At 42.1% G+C, this 19,673-nt stretch overlaps 1 long non-coding RNA gene across 2 annotated transcripts in view; it reads left to right on the forward strand.

The window, feature by feature from the left end:
* Positions 1–3,962: 3,962 nt before the first annotated feature.
* Positions 3,963–19,673, forward strand: part of LOC139076113 (uncharacterized) — a 44,260-nt gene continuing 28,549 nt past the window's right edge. For both annotated transcript variants that reach the window (XR_011527387.1, XR_011527386.1), the window contains exon 1: positions 3,963–4,418. This is a non-coding gene — a long non-coding RNA (uncharacterized lncRNA). The remainder of the gene's footprint in view (positions 4,419–19,673) is intronic.

Genomic DNA, 19,673 nt, shown 5'->3' on the forward strand with positions numbered 1-19,673 from the left:
ATGTCCGGTTTCCTAGGCTATGGGTGGGCCAATAGCAGGACAGAAGGAATGCCATCTGACTTCCAAAGCTAAGTCAAGAAATATGATCAGCTTCTGCTGGGATCTCTTTCTTGGGACTGTGTCTTAGGATCCCTGAGCCAACTGAACAGTGCCAGCCAGTGTGAAGCCACCATGCTGGAAAGACCACGTGGGAGGCTCCATAGACATAGTAATCCCCGAGGAGCCCAGCTGTTCTAGCCTCCATCTGTTTGAGTCTTCTTTCCACCACCAACCTCTAGACACGAGAGAGCCAGCCTTCAAGCCAGCCCTACCTGATGCCCTCATGGAGCCCTGCCCCAACTGCAGAGTAGTGAGCAAAATAAGTAGTGTTGTCTTGAGCCACTGTTTTTTGGTGGTCTGAAATGCCAGCATTAGATAACTAGAACACTGGGATTTGGAGAAACTTTGTTACAGTTAAATACTAAGTTAATATACCCAGTTTAAAACTAAAACTAAAAATTACAGTTTTAGCATTCAAGCTAATTTAAAGGAGAAATCCACCTTGTCTTAAAGTGTTAACGTGCATGGACGTGTTGGTTGACTGGGTTCCTTACTAGGATTTCTGAAACCTAACCACAGTCTCATGTCCTAATTTCTTAATTCTGATAATCAATTTAATAGAACAAGGCAGAGGCTATAGTGGTCTTTCAGTTGTCTACTTCTCATGATTCTCTGGGTGAGGAACTGGGGTAGAGTTTGGCTGAGTAGTTCTGCTCCACGTGATTTGGTGGGGGTCATTCATTCAGCTGTGTTCAGCTTGTGGCTGGGCTGGCCTGGAAGGTCCACAAAGGCTTCCCTCACATGTCTGCTGCTCTTCCATGTGGCCTCTCTTTCTGTCCACGTGCTATGTCTCATCACTCAGAAATCTAGCCCAAGGTTCTTTAAAGCCTGGAGGCTAGCTCTCCAGAGGGGGAAGCAGAAGCTGCCAGACCTCTTAGGGCCTCAGCCTGAAAGTCCCAGAATGTCGCTTCTACTGCAACCAATAGATATTGGTCAAACAAAGTCATAAACGAGGTCAAGGGAGGGAAAAGAGACTCCACCTCTTGACAGATGGTGTGTCATGCACAGAACGGGAAGAAATTGATGGCTGTTCTGGAGACAAATGGGAAGAATAATTGGCTCTGAAGAGAGAGAGAGTGGTTCTAATCCTAGCTCTGCTACTAACTAGTTGTGTGGTGTTGGCCAAGTCACCTGTTAATGCTTAACCTGTTTGCTCACACGCCAAGTGAGGAGAATGAGCTGTGAGTTCCAAGATCCTGTCTAGTTCCAAAAATTGCCTCTAAGCAAAGCAGAACCTACGTTAGCCAAGAAGGTGGAGGGTGGGAGGGGATGTAAACAGAATTAATGAATTGCCCAATTGTTCTCTCCTGGGCTGTTGTTAACCCGTGTTTAACTTTTAGCTGTGAATTGGCTAACTATCCTTGTGACATCTCCCTAATCAATCATATGATCTCAGCTTTTGAGGCCTATTCTTCTATCTTCAGGACTTTGCTCGTTACAACCTACTACCCTCCCCTTCCTCCTCTTCCACCTCAAAATACTGTTCAGTTTTACAGCTAAGTCATTATCTTTTACAGGGAGCAGGAAATATTAGGGCTCCACAGGAAGTTGCAGTAGAGATCGTGGAACTAGGATTTGACAAAAGAATCTAGCCAATTGACTACCTCTATAAACACTGTGTCAAATAGTCTGCAACTGTTGCAAGATGAGACCTCCCCCTGACAACGTGAACTGAAATAGATAATTTGTGTTTAAAAATCTTCAACTATAGGTTTTATAATCTTGAAATATATAATTCTTTCAGCAATTCTTCTAAAAAACTTCATTTTAGGAAGACAATAAATTGACACAAGGACCCTCTGAAGTAGATCTTTGATCATTATTTGGTGAGGTTCAGTATATATAAGACCCATGGTAGATGCACAGGGTCTCTACCTTAAGGTGCTCATCATTCAGAAATTTTCTGGTGCCTTCTGATTTGTGGGCCTAAGTTAGACACAGCACTGTGTGAGCCCTTACTGATTGTATCTGCTCCAGGAATTTCAGCAACAGCCCTCAGATTCAGGCAGAGTCCTGTGTACTTACCCAGTTACTCCTTTACCATAGTCTTTGATTTTCAATTTGGGGGTGGGGTGGAGACACTCAAACAATGTGCACTGAGATCTACTCGACCCCAGGTTATCTTTCAGACACTAAACTATCATCCCCTCCCTATGTCCTTGTTACTTTATTGCCAGAACTCTCAGACCCTGTTTAACCAAAAGGACTCCTCACATGAAGAAAGGGTAATGTTTTTTGGTCACCATAAGCAATATATAAATCCTCATGCTCAAGAATGTAACCTATCATTACTATTAGAACATAGAATAATCTAGATCTGCCACCCACTCTACTTTTTGTCTTCATTCTTTCTCTAAGCTCTTGCTGTCATCTCCCCTAGCCAGGATCTTCTTATCCTCCTTTCCTGAATACCCTACACTGTCCTCCCCTTCCTGCCCCATACTCTATTTCCAGTGCTTCTATTCTGTCCAAACTTCAATTTAGGCCAAATAAGTCTAAATGCAGGAAAGATATTCTTTCAAACGTTATGAAGAAAGATGTGATGAAAATCAATCGGTCAATTGTTACTGAGTTCTAAAATCTTTGGCACAGAGGGTGGCAAAGAGGAACCAGAACTTCAAGGTGTCAAATCAGTAAAGCATTTTTGTTATTTGTTCACTTCTCATGTTCCTTAATCCTTCTGCCATCCTCTTTACAACCTTCCGACAATAATCTTCAGTAAAACTACCCACTCTAAGGGCAGGTAGAAAGAAAACCAGGAGTAGCAGCAATTCTTTACTAACAAAAAATGAAATTCGGGGGTAGAGTGGTAGATCTGGAACTACTTCCTGATGGTGTTTGCACCCAGGTATTAACGTAAAGAACTGTCCATAGGAACTCATAATCAAGCACAACTATATGCTGCCAAAGGTGACAGATGTGGGACCTACGTTCAGCCAAGTCCTGTATCAGGAATGCCCCGTCTTACCACAGGCCATCATGACAGCTTCTAAGTGGTGTTAAAAACAAAAACAAAAAACTTCCTGTTCTCAAGAAACATGTGGCTTAACTGAGGGACCCAGGGCACAAGAATTTACACAACTGACATAAGGTACATATTGTTGGTCTTGAATATAGTAACGCAGTCTAGATAGAGCCTTATCTTTTCTTCACAAAAACCATCCACAAGAAAGCTGCACAAGAATACCTGTAACTCAGTTCATGGAAGAAGTCTAAGAGTCACTCAAGTTCTAAGCGCCCAGGACTAGTCTCCAGAACAGGCCACTGGCCAGGTGGGTGCCCTCGGATGCGACGATCTCTCTGAGCCTGCTACTGGAAGATGAGAGACCTCGTCCACGGCAGTGCTCAAGAGATGATCATCACTGCAGCATGCGCAGCCACTCCGAGGGAGTTGCTGAAGTCCCTGGTAGAGCAGAGTTAGTGAGGGTGATTTGCAGTTAGCCATAAAATGGGAAAATCTAGACCACTTCTTTCTGACTTCCCCCGACAACGCCAAAAGGGAAGTGTGTGCAACCCGTGACACCCACTTCCTTCCTTTTCCGGGGAAACGCCCCCTCCCCCATCGAGGCCTGTCCCGACACTCCTCCTCCCCCGCCACCCCCTGGAGCTTGCAGCCTCAGCTGCCTCAAACGTCTTCCGACCACTGCCAAACCCTACCGCGCGCTCGCGCACACAGCACGCGGCAAAACAGGCGACGCCAGCGGGGCGGGGAAGCGCACGCGCGAGCTGAGGCTCCGGCGCTCCCTCGAGGGGGCGGGGCACCAGGGGGCGTGGCGAGCGCGAGGCCCCACCTTGCCATTGGCTGCAGCCGGGTCTTCTAGAGGTCCACGTGAGCCGCCGGCCCACCGGCCGCCGGGCCCCGCGCGCAGGCGCACAGCGGGGCTGAGGCGAGGGCGGAGATGGCGAAGAGGTGAAGGCGGGGGAGGGAGTGCCTGGGAACAGGCAGCAGATGCCTGGCGAGGTGCCTTGCAGCTGGCGGCGGGTGGGGCCCGCCGGGCGGGCCGCCGCTTTCCCCTGTCGACGAAGGCTGCTGACGGGAAAACGACCCGGGAGGGAAGCGCCCCGGCCAGGCCCCCTCCCCTGAAAGTCTGCGGGAGCCGAGGGCCAGGTAGCCAGGCAATGTTACAAAGGGACGTTGAGAATCCCAAAGACCAACCTTCTCCAAAGACCCGAGACCCCTCTCTGCCCACTGCCGGTTCTCTGACCTCTGGCAAGTCACTTAGCCCGGCCCTCAGTTTCCCCACTCTTCTAGAGGGCTTGCGGCCGGCCGGAGAATGGCCAAGAAGAAAAGAGTTCACATCCCAATCACTGCTTGCCTAGTGAGTATTTAGAGCACCTAAGTCACGACCTTGCCCTGAGGGAGCCGCGTGTCTAGTGCGGGCATGGTGCAAGACGAAATTTCTAGGTGGTGTAGTGCCAGGGCTCCGGCATGGGCCCGCCTAGTAGCCTGGCCGCACTGCCTGTGTGAACTTGGGCCTCAGTTTCCTCGTTAGGGCGTGGAACGTGCTTCAAAGGTGGTGAAAAGAGGGTGTGCAGTGCTGAGCGTCGTCGCTGGCACATAGTGGCTCCTGACACTGGTTACAGGCTTCAGGCAGCGCAGCGGGCGTCTCTGTGGAGTTGTTCATTCCAGAGCAGCCGGGATGGCTGGGGGAATGCGAGCACGCCAGCAGGACGGAGGTGGATTTCCACTCTGTCGTCTAGCCAGGGAGAAGGAATGCAATTATTAATTGAGTAAGCTCACTCCCATTTACCCCTGCCTTAGAAAAGGCTTCCTCAGCCTTACTTTCCCCACCTCTCTAGTTGGTAGTGTTTTAGAAAGGGCGAAGGAAACGTTTCATTGATTTTTCTGAATTCACTCTTACATTTACTCCTGTTCTGATGATCAAGAAGGAAATGTGATTGATCTGCATTTGGGGCAGTTATTAGCGGACTGGAATAATTTGGGATAAAATTGTCAGTACTTAACAGAGCTGGCAAAATCAAATGTTCCTCAACTGTTTCTGTGGCTCCGTGTTAAAAGGCTGAAGAACATTAGTGTTCTGTGCTATATTACCTTTTTTTTTTTTTTTGTCTCAATAATACCCTTGCCTCCGTTGTCTCTAGGGTGGTCCTTAAAGTGTATTATTTATTACTGTTTTTGTAGACAGGCATTTTTTACTTTAATCTCACCTCTTCCTACCGGTAACCACTTTTAAGACCCTGTTGCTACAAGAGTTCAGGGAAAATCCATTTGTAATATTATTTAGAGAAGGATGACCACACCCTGACTTCTACAGAGTGTTGAGTAAATCCAACTACTGTTCTTTCCGGAGAAAACCTGCAGCTGAAACTGAGATTAGGATAAAGAAACGCAGCTGGATTTTGCCTGGGTGCCAGGGATAGCTTCTGTTTATGGTCTGTTTATTAGACAACGTGCTTTGCCAGAATGTGACTAGCTTTTAGTAAGCCTCCCTTACTACCTACGACTGCACACAGTATGTGATGCCTTGCGTCTAAAATATATACAAATTCCTGATTGATCCTGACCCCCTGGCGTAACTGACAGGTACTCGCTAACGTCAGTAGTCTGCCCACACGTAGCTCCTTGTTGGAAAAAGTAGCCGTTTGATTAATGTTATCTATGAGTAATAATGTTAAAATATTGAAAGCATATGAGAGATTCCAAGGTTTGACTTTTTTGTTTGCTTTCAGTTTGTCATTTCAGTATTTTAAACAGCTGTGGCAGAGTTTACCCACTAATGTTCCAATTTCTTGACATTGGCTGAAAGAGCTAATGGTCCTTGGTCTCACTATTTCAGTTCAATATACATTATTTAAGAGAAAGTATAATATGCTGAATAACAAACATAATAAACACTTGTTGAGAATGACCATTTATATTTAATATTTGTATATATCATTTATTTGCATTATTTCACTTCACCATATTGGACACTGGGGAATAAAACAGTGTTTATTATATGTTCTTCCACCGCAGGAAATTTATGACATTGTTTTCTTTTTTTTTAAGACAAAAGAATCTTCCTCAAAAGTTATGCCTTTTAATTGTGATCAAATTCCTGCATATTTATAATGTTTTATTGAGAAATACCGGTTTCTTTAACATTTTTGTTGGTTTTTTTCCTTTGTTTCAAATGAAATAACTAAATCTTACAGTGTTAGTGTGGCCCTTAGCCGAAACTGATAATTTCTTACTTTAATAAAGAGATCAAGAATTTTAATCTGACACATAGCCAGTAGTTAAGAATCTGCTCATAACATTGATATTGGATGATGAGGGTTTTAAAACAAGGGTTTTAGACTTAAGGAAAGGAAAGGTAAATTTGTGTTTCTCTTGTGCTTCATTAAAATAAATTTGAAAATGTAGGAAATTAGTATTAGTAGAGAGCACTGATGGATAAAAATAAGCCATTAGACTTGGGCACCATGGATTGTGAATGATACATATATGTATATGTATAATGATACACATATGTATATAATGATATACATGTAAATGTACCGTTATTTGATTTACAAACTGCTTTCACTTTATCTCCTCTCATCTAGTTCTCTTATACCACTTTGATATAGGTATTGCTTAACCCGTTTAAAAGATGAAGAAAAAATTTCAGAAAAGGTGAAGGGAAATTGCTCATGGTCTTCTGAGTCTAAGCCCTATAATTCTTGCACAATAATAAAAAGACATGGTGGGCACTGAATATTTTTGACTGAGTCCATGGACAGTGCCGTCAGTATACCTAAATTATAATTATTCCTCTGCCATTGACTCCTCTGCATTGATTTATACCTGTTTCTATTAATAAAATAAGGATTTCTGAATTTGACAGTAACAGGAATAGAGTGATGACCCAGATGTAAAGCAGCCCCAGCTCCCACGGAAGTTACAATTTAGAGGGAGATACAGAAAGCAAAATAATTTTAGTATGTTAAGTGCTAAAATGATAAAGAGCACATAACCCTGATTAGAGTGTCATGTAAAGACTCCCAGGAAAAGGGTACCTTAATTGAGACCTGAAGGATAAGTACATGTCAGTGAAGGCAGAAGGAGATCGACTTTCTGAGTAAAGGAACAGCAAGTGAAAAGACATGATGCAAATAAGAGCATCCATTGTTCCAGGACCTGGAGGGTACAATGTTAATTATTATAGATTTATGTGTGTGTTGGGGGCAATGGCTTTGGTGAAGGAAGAAGTTGTGAGAGAGGAGGATAGATAAGGAAGGAGTCAAAGGACTTTGAGTCTGTGAATGAAGGTTTTAGAGAGTAGGGTAAGAAAATGCTGGGAGCTTCAAGACTGCAGGTAGGGGGAACAACCTTTAAGAGACCATTGCAGAAGTCCAGGTGAGAGATGATGGTTGCCTGGAAAAGAGTAGTCACATTGCAGATAAGATGAGGAAGGAAAAGGGAAGAAATTTGAAAAAATATGTATGAGTAGAATTAATGGGGTTTTGTGATAGGTTGGATGAAGGGAGAAGAGAGAGTAATGCTTGGGTTTCTGTTTGGCGATTGGGAGGAGAGTACTGCTACTCACTGAGAGAAGGGATATAAAACGGGAACAAATTTGAGAGGAAGAATGTGAAGGGCAAGATAAAGATTCAGTTTTAGACCTGTTGAGTCTAAATATCAAACTCAAGATGTTAAGTAGAGTAGTAGCTTAGCAGGTCTGATGATGACTTGAGAGATTTGAGTTGACGCCAGAGATTTGGGAATCACCAGGGGGATGATATTTGCTTTCAGTTATCTCATTAGGATTGAGAGAATATTAGAAATACGAAGTACACTTCAAGCTCTTTTTTCTTAATTGAGTTCATAATAGTTTACATCATTCTGAAATTTTGGTTGTACATTATTTATTGTCCATCACCATATATGTGCGCCCCTTCACCCCCATGCCCACACCTCACCCTCCTTCCCCTGGTAACCACTGAACTGTTTTCTTTGTCCATGCGCTTGTTTATATTCCACATATGAGTGAAATCATCTGGTGTTTGTCTTTCTCAGTCTGGCTTATTTTGCTAAGGATAATACCCTCCAGGTCCATCCATGTTGTTGTGAATGAGATGATTTTGTCTTTTTTTATGGCTGAGTAATATTTCATTGTATATCTACACCACATCTTCTTTATCCAATCATCAGTCAGTGGTTACTTGGGTTGTTTCCATGTCTTGGCTATTGTGAATAGTGCTGCAATGAACGTAGGGGTGCATATGTTACTTTGGATTGTTGATTTCAAGTTGTTTGGGTAGATACCCAGTAGTTGGCTAGCTGGGTCATATGGTATTTCTATTTTTAGTTTTTTGAGGAAACTCCATACTGTTTTCCATAGCGGCTGCACCAGTTTGCATTCCCACCAGCAGTGTAAGGGGGCTTCCTTTTCTCCACATCCTCCCCAGCATTTGTTACTTTTAGTCTTAGTGATTATAGCCATTTTAACGGGTGTTAGGTGATATCTTAGTGTAGTTTTGATTTGCATTTCCCTGATGATTACTGATGTTGAACATCTTTTCACATGCTTATTTGCCATCTGTATATCTTCTTTGGAAAAATGTCTGTTCATATCCTCTGCCCACTTTTTGATGGGGCTGTTTGTTTTTTTGTGGTTCAACTGTGTAAGTTCCTTATATATAATGGAGATTAACCCCTTGTCGGATGTATGATTTGCAAATATTTTCTCCTAATTGGTGGGTTATCTTTTTGTTTCGATCCTAGTTTCTTTTGGCTTCCAGAAGCTCTTTAGTCTGATGAAGTCTTACTTGTTTATTTTTTCTTTTGTTTCCCTTGTCGAAGTAGACATGGTATTTGAAAAGATCTTTTTTAGTTCGATATCAAAGAGTGTACTACCTATATTATCTTCCAGGAGTTTTATGGTTTCAGGACTTATCTTCAAGTCTTTGATCCACTTTGAGTTTATTTTTGTGTAAGGCATGAGATAACGGTCCACTGTCATTCTTTTGCAAGTGGTTGTCCAGATTTCCCAACACCATTTACTGAGGAGACTATCTTTTCTCCATTGTATGTTCTTGGCATCTTTGTCGAGGATTAGCTGTCTGTAGATGCGCGGTTTTATTTCTGGACTTTCCGTTCTGTTCCATTGATCTGTGTGCCTGTTTTTGTATAAGTACCATGCTGTTTTGGTCACTATGGCTTTGTAGTACATTTTGAAGTCAGGGATTGTGATGCCTCCAGCTTTGTTCGTTTTTCTCAGGATTGCTTTAGCAATTCGGGGTCTTTGGTTGCCCCATGTGAATTTTAGGATTCTTTGTTCTATTTCTGTGAAGAATGTCATTGGGATCTGATTGGGGTCGCATTGAATCTGTAGATTGTTTTGCATAGTATGGTCATTTTAACTATGTTTATTCTTCTGACCCATGTGCATGGAATATCTTTCCATTTCTTTATGTCATCGTCTATTTCTTTCAGTAATGTCTTATAGTTTTCATTGTATAAGTCCTTCACCTCCTTGGTTCAGTTTGTTCCTAGATCTTTCATTCTTTTTGTTGTGATTATAAATGGAATTTTATTCTTGAGTTCTCTTTCTGTAAGTTCGTTATTAGAGTATAGAAATGCAACTGATTTTGGTAAGTTGATTCTGTACCCTGCAACTCTACTGTAATTGTTAATTATTTCTAATAGTTTTCTGATGGATTCTTTAGGGTTTTCTATGTGTAAGATCATGTCATCTGCAAACAGCAAGAGTTTCACTTCTTCATTCCCCATTTGGATTCCTTTTGTTCCTTTCTCTTGCCTAATTGCTCTGGCCAAAACCTCCAGTACTATGTTGAATAAGAGTGGTGATAGTGGGCATCCTTGTCTTGTTCCTGTTCTCAGAGGGATGGTGTTCAGTTTTCCCCACTGAGTATGATGTTGGCTGTGGGTTTGTCATATATGACCTTTATTATGTTGAGGTAATTTCGTTCTATCCCCATTTTTTAAGTGTTTTTTTTTTTTGTATCATAAATGGCTGTTAGATCTTGTCAAATGCTTTCTCTGCATCTATTGAGATGATCGTGTGGTTTTTATTCCTCATTTTGTTAACGTGGTGTATCACATTGATTGATTTGTGGATGTTGAACCAACCCTGCGTCCCTGGTATAAATCCCATTTGATCATGATGTATGATCCTTTTGACATACTGCTGAATTCGGGTTGCCAATATTTTGTGGAGGATTTTTGCATCTGTTTGTGTTCATCAGTGATATTGGCCTGTAGTTTTCCTTTTTTGTGTTGTCCTTGTCAGGCTTTGGTATCAGGGTAATGTTGGCCTCGTAGAATGTGTTAGGAAGCATTCCATCTTCCCTGTTTTTGGAATAGCTTGAGAAGGATAGGTATTAAATCTTCTGTGAAAGTTTGGTAGAATTCTCCAGGGAAGCCATCTGGTCCTGGGTGTTTATTTTTTGGGATGCTTTTGATTACTGTTTCAATCTCTTTACTTGTGATTAGTCTATTCAGATTATCTATTTATTCTTGATTCAGCTTTGGGAGGTTGTAAGAATCTAAGAATTTATCCATTTCTTCTAGATTGTCCATTTTTTTGTTGGCATATAGCTTTTCATAGTATTCTCTTATGATACTTTGTATTTCTGTGGTGTCCATTGTTATTTCTTCTCTTTCATTTCTAATTTTATTTATCTGAGGTTTCTCTCTTATTTTCTTTGTAAGTCTGGCTAGGGGTTTGTCAATTTTATTTGTCTTCTCAAAGAACCAGCTCTTTGTTTCCTTGATACTTTCTACTGCCTTTTTTGTTTTAATTGCATTTATTTCTGCTCTGATTTTTATTATTTCTCTCCTTCTGCTGACTTTGGGCTTCTTTCTTTTTATAATTCAGTTAGGTGTAGTTTGAGATTGCTTATTTGGGATTTTTCTTGTTTGTTAAAGTGGGTGTGTATTGTGATGAATTTCCCTCTTAGTACCACTTTTGCTGCATCCCATATGAGTTGGTATGGTATGTTTTCATTTTCATTTGTCTCCAGATATTTTTTTATTTCTCCTTTAATTTCTTCAATGATCCATTGGTTGTTCAATAGCATGTTGTTTAGTCTCCACATGTTTGTCCCTTTCTCAGCTTTTTTCTTGTAATTAATTTCTGTATTTCTAGCATTGTGATTGGAAAAGATGCTTATTATTATTTCAGTCTTCTTAAATTTATTGAGCCTTGCCTTGTTTCCCAACATATGGTCTATCCTGAGAATGTTCCATGTGCACTTGAGAAGAATGTGTATTCTGCTGTTTTTTTTTTTTTATTAATGTTATGATAGATTACAACCTTGTGAGATTTCAGTTGTACATTTTTGTTAGTCATGTTGTGGGTACACCACTTCCCCCTCTGTGCCCTCCCCCCACCCCCCCTTTTCCCTGGTAACCACCGATCAGATCTCCTTATCAATATACTAAATTCCACCTATGAGTGGAGTCATATAGAGTTCGTCTTTCTCTGACTGGCTTATTTCGCTTAACATAATACCCTCGAGGTCCATCCACGTTGTTGTGAATGGGCCAATTTTGTCTTTTTTTATGGCTGAGTAGTATTCCATTGTGTATATATACCACATCTTCTTTATCCAATCATCAGTTTCTGGGCATGTAGGCTGGTTCCACGTCTTGGCTATTGTAAATAATGCTGCGATGAACATAGGGGTGCAACGGACTCTTGAGATTTCTGATATCAGGTTCTTAGGATAGATACCCAGTAATGGGATGGCTGGGTCATAGGGTATTTCTATTTTTAACTTTTTGAGAAATCTCCATACTGTTTTCCATAGTGGCTGTACCAGTTTGCATTCCCACCAACAGTGTATGAGGGTTCCTCTTTCTCCACAACCTCTCCAACATTTGTCACTCTTGGTTTTGGATGTTTTTGCCAATCTAACGGGTGTAAGGTGATATCTTAGTGTAGTTTTGATTTGCATGTCCCTGATGATTAGCGATGATGAACATCTTTTCATGTGTCTATTGGCCATATTCATATCTTCTTTTGAGAAATGTCTGTTCATGTCCTCTGCCCATTTTTTGATCGGGTTGTTTGTTTTTTTGCTGTTAAGCCGTGTGAGTTCTTTGTATATTATGGGGATTAACCCTTTGTCGGATAAGTGGCTTGTGAATATTTTTTCCCAATTAGTGAGCTGTTTTTTTGTTTCAATCCTGTTTTCCCTTGCCTTGAAGAAGCTCTTTAGTCTGATGAAGTCCCATTTGTTTATTCTTTCTATTGTTTCCCTCAACTGAGGAGTTACAGTGTCCGAAAAGATTCTTTTGAAACTGATGTCAAAGAGTGTACTGCCTATATTCTCTTCCAAAAGACTTATTGTCTCAGGCCTAATCTTTAGGTCTTTGATCCATTTTGAATTTATTTTGGTGTGTGGTGAAAAAGACTGGTCAATTTTCAATCTTTTGCATGTGGCTGTCCAGTTTTCCCAGCACCATTTGTTGAAGAGACTTTCTTTTCTCCATTGTAGGCCCTCTGCTCCTTTGTCGAAGATTAGCTGTCCATAGATGTGTGGTTTTATCTCTGGGCTTTCAATTCTGTTCCATTGATCTGTGGACCTGTTTTTGTACCAGTACCATGCTGTTTTGATCACTGTAGCTTTGTAGTATGTTTTGAAATCGGGGATTGTGATTCCGCCGGCTTTGTTTTTCTTGCTCAGGATTGCTTTAGCAATTTGCGGTCTTTTGTTGCCCCATATGAATTTTAGGATTGTTTGTTCAATATCTGTGAAGAATGTTCTTGGGATTCTGATTGGGATAGCATTGAATCTGTATATTGCTTTAGGTAGTATGGACATTTTAACTGTGTTTATTCTTCCAATCCATGTGCAAGGAATGTCTTTCCATCTCTTTATGTCATCGTCAATTTCTTTCAAGAAAGTCTTGTAGTTTTCATTGTCTAGATCCTTCACTTCCTTGGTTAAGTTTATCCCAAGGTATTTTATTCTTTTCGTTGTGATTGTGAATGGGATTGAGTTCTTGAGTTCTTTTTCTGTTAGTTCATTGTTAGTGTATAGAAATGCTACTGATTTATGCATGTTAATTTTATACCCTGCTACTTTGCTGTAGTTGTTGATTATTTCTAATAGTTTTTCTGTGGATTCTTTGGGGTTTTCTATATATAAGATCATGTCGTCTGCAAACAACGAGAGTTTTACTTCTTCGTTACCTATTTGGATTCCTTTTATTTCTTTTTCCTGCCAAATTGCTCTGGCCAGCACCTCCAGTACTATGTTGAATAGGAGTGGTGAAAGTGGGCACCCTTGTCTTGTTCCTGTCCTCAGAGGGATGGCTTTCAGTTTTTGTCCATTGAGTATGATGTTGGCTGTGGGTCTATCATATATGGCCTTTATTATGTTGAGGTACTTTCCTTCTATACCCATTTTACTGAGGGTTTTTATCATAAATGGGTGTTGGATCTTGTCGAATGCTTTCTCTGCATCTATTGAGATGATCATGTGGTTTTTGTTTTTCATTTTGTTGATGTAGTGTATCACGTTGATTGACTTGCGGATGTTGAACCATCCCTGTGTCCCTGGTATAAATCCCTCTTGATCATGGTGTATAATCTTTTTGATGTATTGCTGTAATCGGTTTGCCAAAATTTTGTTGAGGATTTTTGCATCTATGTTCATCAGTGATATCGGCCTGTAGTTCTCCTTCTTTGTGTTGTCCTTGTCAGGTTTGGGGATCAGGGTGATGTTGGCTTCATAGAATGTGTTAGGGAGTTCTCCATCTTTCTCAATTTTCTGGAACAGTTTGAGGAGAATAGGTATTAAGTCTTCTTTGAATGTTTGGTAGAATTCTCCAGAGAAGCCGTCTGGTCCTGGACTCTTATTTTTGGGGAGGTTTTTGATTACCGTTTCTATTTCCTTACTTGTGATTGGCCTATTCAGATTCTCCATTTCTTCCTGATTCAGTTTGGGGAGATTGTAGGAGTCTAGGAATTTGTCCATTTCTTCCAGGTTGTTCAATTTGTTGGCATATAGTTTTTCATAGTATTCTCTTATGATCTCTTGTATTTCATTGGTATCTGTTGTGATTTCTCCTCTGTCATTCCTAATTTTATTAATTTGCGATTTCTCTCTTCTTTTCTTGGTGAGTCTGGCTAGGGGTTTGTCAATTTTGTTAATTCTTTCGAAGAACCAACTCTTTGTTTCATTGATCCTTTCTATTGTCTTTTTTGTTTCAATATCGTTTATTTCTGCTCTTATTTTTATTATTTCCCTCCTTCTACTGACTCTGGGCTTTGTTTGTTCTTCTTTTTCTAGTTCTGTTAGGTGTCGTTTGAGGTTGCTTATGTGAGCTTTTTCTTGTTTAGTGAGGTGGGCCTGTATTGCGATGAATTTCCCTCTTAGGACTGCTTTTGCTGCATCCCAAATGTTTTGGTATGTCGTGTTCTCATTTTCATTAGTCTCCAGATAAAATTTGATTTCTTCTTTAATTTCTTCAATGATCCATTGTTTGTTGAGAAGTGTGTTGTTTAGTCTCCACATTTTTGCACCTTTCTCTGCTTTTTTCTTGTAGTTGATTTCTAGTTTAATAGCATTATGATCAGAAAAGATGCTTGATATTATTTCAACTCTCTTGTATTTATTGATGTTTGCTTTGGTTCCCAAAATATGGTCAATCCTTGAGAATGTTCCATGTGCACTTGAGAAGAATGTGTAACCTGCTGTTTTTGGATGAAGTGTTCTATATATATCTATTAAGTCCATCTGGTCTAATTTTTCATTTAATTCTATTATTTCCTTGTTGATTTTCTGTCTGGATGTTCTGTCCATTGGTGTTAATGGTGTGTTGAGGTCCCCTACTATTATTGTATTGTTGTTGATGTCTTCTTTTAGTTCTATTAAGAGTTGCTTTACAAATTTTGGTGCTCCTGTGTTGGGTGCGTATATATTTATAAGTGTTATGTCTTCTTGGTGGAGAGTCCCTTTTATCATTATATACTGTCCCTCTTTATCTTTCTTTATCTGTTTTGCTTTGAAATCTACCTTGTCTGATATTAGTATAGCGACACCTGCTTTCTTTTGTTCATTATTAGCTTGGAGTATTGTTCTCCATCCCTTCACTCTGAGTCTGTGTTTGTCTTTGGGGCTGAGGTGTGTTTCCTGGAGGCAGCATATTGTTGGATCTTGTTCTTTGATCCATCCTGCCACTCTGTGTCTTTTGATTGGGGAGTTCAATCCATTTACATTTAGAGTGATTATTGAGACGTGGGGGCCTACCACTACCATTTTGTGTCTTGTTTTCCGGTTTTCTTCAGTTTCCTTTGTTTCTCGTCCCATGGTTTAATCTGTTCTGATGTAGAGCTGCTACTCTCTGTTGTTGTCCTTCTACTTATCTCCTCTGCTCTTGGTTTTGTAGCCCCTTTCCTTTTTTGGATTTTTCAGGAATGAAGGTTTTCCTGAGGATTTCCTGAAGAGGAGGTTTTGTGGCAATGAACTCCCTTAATTTTTGTCTATCTGCGAAAGTTTTTATTTCTCCATCGTATTTGAAGGATATTTTCGCTGGGTAGAGAATTCTCGGCTGTAGATTTTTGTCCTTCAGATTTTTGAATATATCATTCCACTCTCTTCTAGCCTGTAAAGTTTCTGCTGAGAAATCTGCTGATAGCCTGATGGGGGTTCCTTTGTAGGTTAGTTTCTTTTGCCTGGCTGTCCTTAGTATTTTCTCCTTGTCGTTGACTTTTGCTAGCTTCACTACTATATGGCGTGGAGTTGGTCTTCTTGCATTGATAAAGTTTGGAGATCTATTGGCTTCTGTCACCTGAAGATCCATCTCCCTCACCAGATTTGGGAAGTTCTCAGCCATTATTTCTTTGAATAGGCTTTCTGCCCCTTTCTCCTTCTCTTCTCCCTCTGGTATACCTATAATCCTTATGTTGCATCTCCTAATTGTGTCTGATAATTCTCGGAGAGTTTCTTCATTTCTTTTTAGTCTTGCTTCTCTCTCCTCCTCTGCCTGCAGCAATTCTATATTGCCATCTTCCAAATTGCTAATTCTTTCCTCCATATTATCGGCCCTACTGTTCAGAGCATCTAGATTTTTCTTAATCTCCTCTATTGTGTTCTTCATTTCCAATATTTCTGTTTGGTTCTTCTTTATCGTATCAAACTCTTTTGTGACATAGCTCCTGAACTCGTTGAGTTGACGGTCAGAACTCTCTCTTAACTCATTGAGAATTTTAATGATGGCTGTTTTGAAGTCATCATCATTTAGGTTATATATCTCATTTTCTTTGGGATTGTTTTCTGTGTATTTGTTTCTTTCTTTCTGTTCTGGAGATTTAATGTATTTTTTCATATTGCTTGATGTTGTTGATTTGTGCCTCCGCATGGAGATAGAGTTTAGTTGCTCCTTTCACTTGTTTCAGCTGCTGCGGTGGGGGAGCAGCTGTTTATACTGCACCAACCAGGAACCCTGTCCGCAGTTGCTAACTGGGCCTGGGCCCCTCCTCGTAGCCACAGTGGCCCTTTGGATTCCCTCCTCTGCTGTGGGGGCCGTCACAGGGGGGCTTCAGGCTGCTGGTGCCTCCTGTTGCAGCCCACCTAGATGTGCTCTCTCCTTGGGGTCTGCAACGGTGTTATGGGCTTTTCCAGCAGCCATGGGTGGGATCACTTATATTTGTCGCTCCGTTGCTGTCGGCACCCACAAAATCTCACTTGTCCTCTATGGGTCGTAGGAGAGCTATTGGCATCTTCTACAGTCTGTGGTTAGTTCACCTAGCTATGCTGCTTTTGCCCTGGCATCTTCCAGCCTTGTGGCTGGTGGCTGGGTGCCTTCTACTGGTGCTGTGCAGAGGCTTTCCCTAAGGCTGCTGTGAGCCTGTAGGGTTTCCCCCTAGGCTACGAAGCTGGGTCTCTGGAACTCCCCCCAGCCCCAGTCCTCTCCGAGATCTCCGTCTATCCCTAGTCCCACGGGGCGGGCAACGGCAGCTGGCGGTCGCCCTGCCCTCTGGGATTCTCTCCAGGCCTCTCCCGGAGCCGTGAATGCTCGGCGTGGCCCCTCTGCTAATGGCAGACAGAGAGTTTTGTCTGCTGCCCGGGCGGAACTTTGGCGCTTCCCGTCCGGGTCGCAGAGCTGGCCTTTGAAACTTCCCCCAGCCCCGGTCCTCTCCGAGATCTCCGGCTATCCCTAGTCCCACGGGGCGGGCAATGGCAGCTGGGGGTCGCCCCTCCCTCTGGGATTCTCTCCAGGCCTCTCCCGGAGCCGTGAACGCTCGGCGTGGCCCCTCTGCTAATGGCAGACAGAGAGTTTTGTCTGCTGCCCGGGCGGAACTCCGGCGCTTCCCGTCCGGGTCGCAGAGCCGGCCTTTGAAACTTCCCCCAGCCCCGGTCCTCTCCGAGATCTCCGGCAATCCCTAGTCCCACGGGGTGGGCAACGGCAGCTGGGGGTCGCCCCGCCCTCTGGGATTCTCTCCGGGCCTCTCCCGGAGCCATGAATGCTCGGCGTGGCCCCTCTGCTAATGGTAGACAGAGGGTTTTGTCTGCTGCCCGGGCGGAACTCCGGTGCTTCCCGTCCAGGTCGCAGAGCCGGCCTTTGAAACTTCCCCCAGCCCCGGTCCTCTCTGAGATCTCCGGCAATCCCTAGTTCCACGGGGCGGGCAACGGCAGCTGGGAGACCTCCGTACCCTCAGCGACTCTCTCTGGGACCCTCCGGGTGCCGCGAACACCCGGCGGGGACTCCCCGCCAATGGCGGGGAGAGACTCTCCCCGCGGGCTCAGGTGTGCAACTCCAAAGTTTCCCTCTGCGTTTAGGAGTAATTGCGGGGGGTTTAGGTAGGGTTCTGGTCACCTGTTTCCACAGTCGCTCCTCTGTTGTGTGCTCGCTCCTGCCCTAGATGTGTGTAGATCCTCTGGGGGCGTCCGTTGGAAGAAAGCCGCTTGCGGGTACTAGGCTGCTCGTCGGGGTCGGAGAGTTTTCACCTATTTCCACATCCTCCCGGAGGAAAGTCCATCCGCCTTCCGATGTATAGTCGCGTGGGTCTCTCAGACGTCCTGAGATGCTGTCTGGATATCCTTTGTCAAGCGATAAGTGTCCAAATAATTGTAGACTTGAAGCGGGAGAGACAAAGAGGACTACTCATGGCGCCATCTTGGATCTCCCTCTATCGTATTCTGCTGTTTTTGATGGAGTATTCTATATATGTCTATTAAGTCCAACTGGTCTAGCTTTTCATTTAATTCCACTGTTTCCTTGTTGATTTTCTGTTTGGATGATCTATCCATTGATGTGAGTGGAGTGTTGAGGTCCCCTACTATTATTGTGTTATTATTAATATCTCCTTTTAGATTTCATAGTTGCTGTGTGTCCTTTAGTGCTCCTGTGTTGGTTGCATAGATATTTATAAGTGTTATGTCTTCTTGGTGGACTGTCCCTTTGATCATTATATACTGCCCCTCTTTGTCTCTCTTTACCTGTCTTATCTTGAAGTCTACTTTGTCTGATATAAGTATTTCAACACCTGCTTTCTTTTGTTGGCCATTAGCTTGGAGTATCGCCTTCCATCCCTTCACTCTGAGCCTGTGTTTGTGGTTGGAACTGAGATGTGTTTCCTGGAGGCAGCATATTATTGGGTCTTGTTCTTTAATCCGTCTCATCACTCAGTGTCTTTTTATTGGAGAATTCAATCCATTTACATTTAGGGTGATTATCGAAAGATGACAGCTTAATACTGCCATTTTATCACTTGTTTTCTGGTTCTCCTGCATTTCCTTTGTTTCTTGTCCCAGGTGTTTTGGTCTACCATTGAGTTACATAGTTTTTTATGTTGTGTTTCTTTGTTTTCTCCTTAATTATTATTTGTGTCTCTGTTCTGCTTTTTTGTTTTGTGGTTACCATGAGGTTTGTATTCAAAATCTCATAGATAAGATAGTCCATTTTCTGATGGCCTCTTATTTCCTTGCACTAAACTGATTCAGTCCCTTTTCTCTTCCCCTCCTAAGTTATTTTTCTCACATCCTGTTCCATCTTGTGTTTGAGTTTGTGGTTGAAGTGACATGATTATCTTTGGTTTTGGTGTTTTCCTTCCCTTTATGTTTAATGTTATACTTGAATATTTGCTAACCTGTTCTGATGTACAGCTACAGTTTTCTGATTTTGTCTACCTGTTTATCTCCTTACTCGAGGCTTTGTAACCCCTTTATCCCTTTTTTGTTCAGGTATGAGGGCCTTCTTGAAGATTTCTTGTGTGTGTGTGGGTCTTGTGGGTATGAACTCCCTTAGCTTTTGTTTATCTGGGAAAATTTTTAATTCTCCATCATATCTGAAGGATACTTTCATTGGATAGAGTATTTTTGGCTGAAAGTTTTTGTCCTTCAAAGATTTGAATATGTCATTCCACTCTCTCCTGGCTTGTAAGATTTCTGCAGAGAAATCTGCTGAAAGCCTGATGGGGGTTCCTTTGTAAGTTATTTTCTTCTACCCTGCTGCCCTTAGTATTTTTTCTTTGTCATTCACTTTTGCCAGTTTCACTACTAGATGCCTTGCAGCAGGTCTTTTTACGTTGACATATTTAGGAGACCTGACAGCTTCTTTCAAATGGATTTCCATCTCCTTATCCAAGTTTGGGAAGTTCTCTGCTATTATT

This window comes from Equus przewalskii, chromosome 15, assembly GCF_037783145.1.
Source record: "Equus przewalskii isolate Varuska chromosome 15, EquPr2, whole genome shotgun sequence".
In the NCBI taxonomy this organism is placed as follows: Eukaryota; Metazoa; Chordata; class Mammalia; order Perissodactyla; family Equidae; genus Equus; species Equus przewalskii.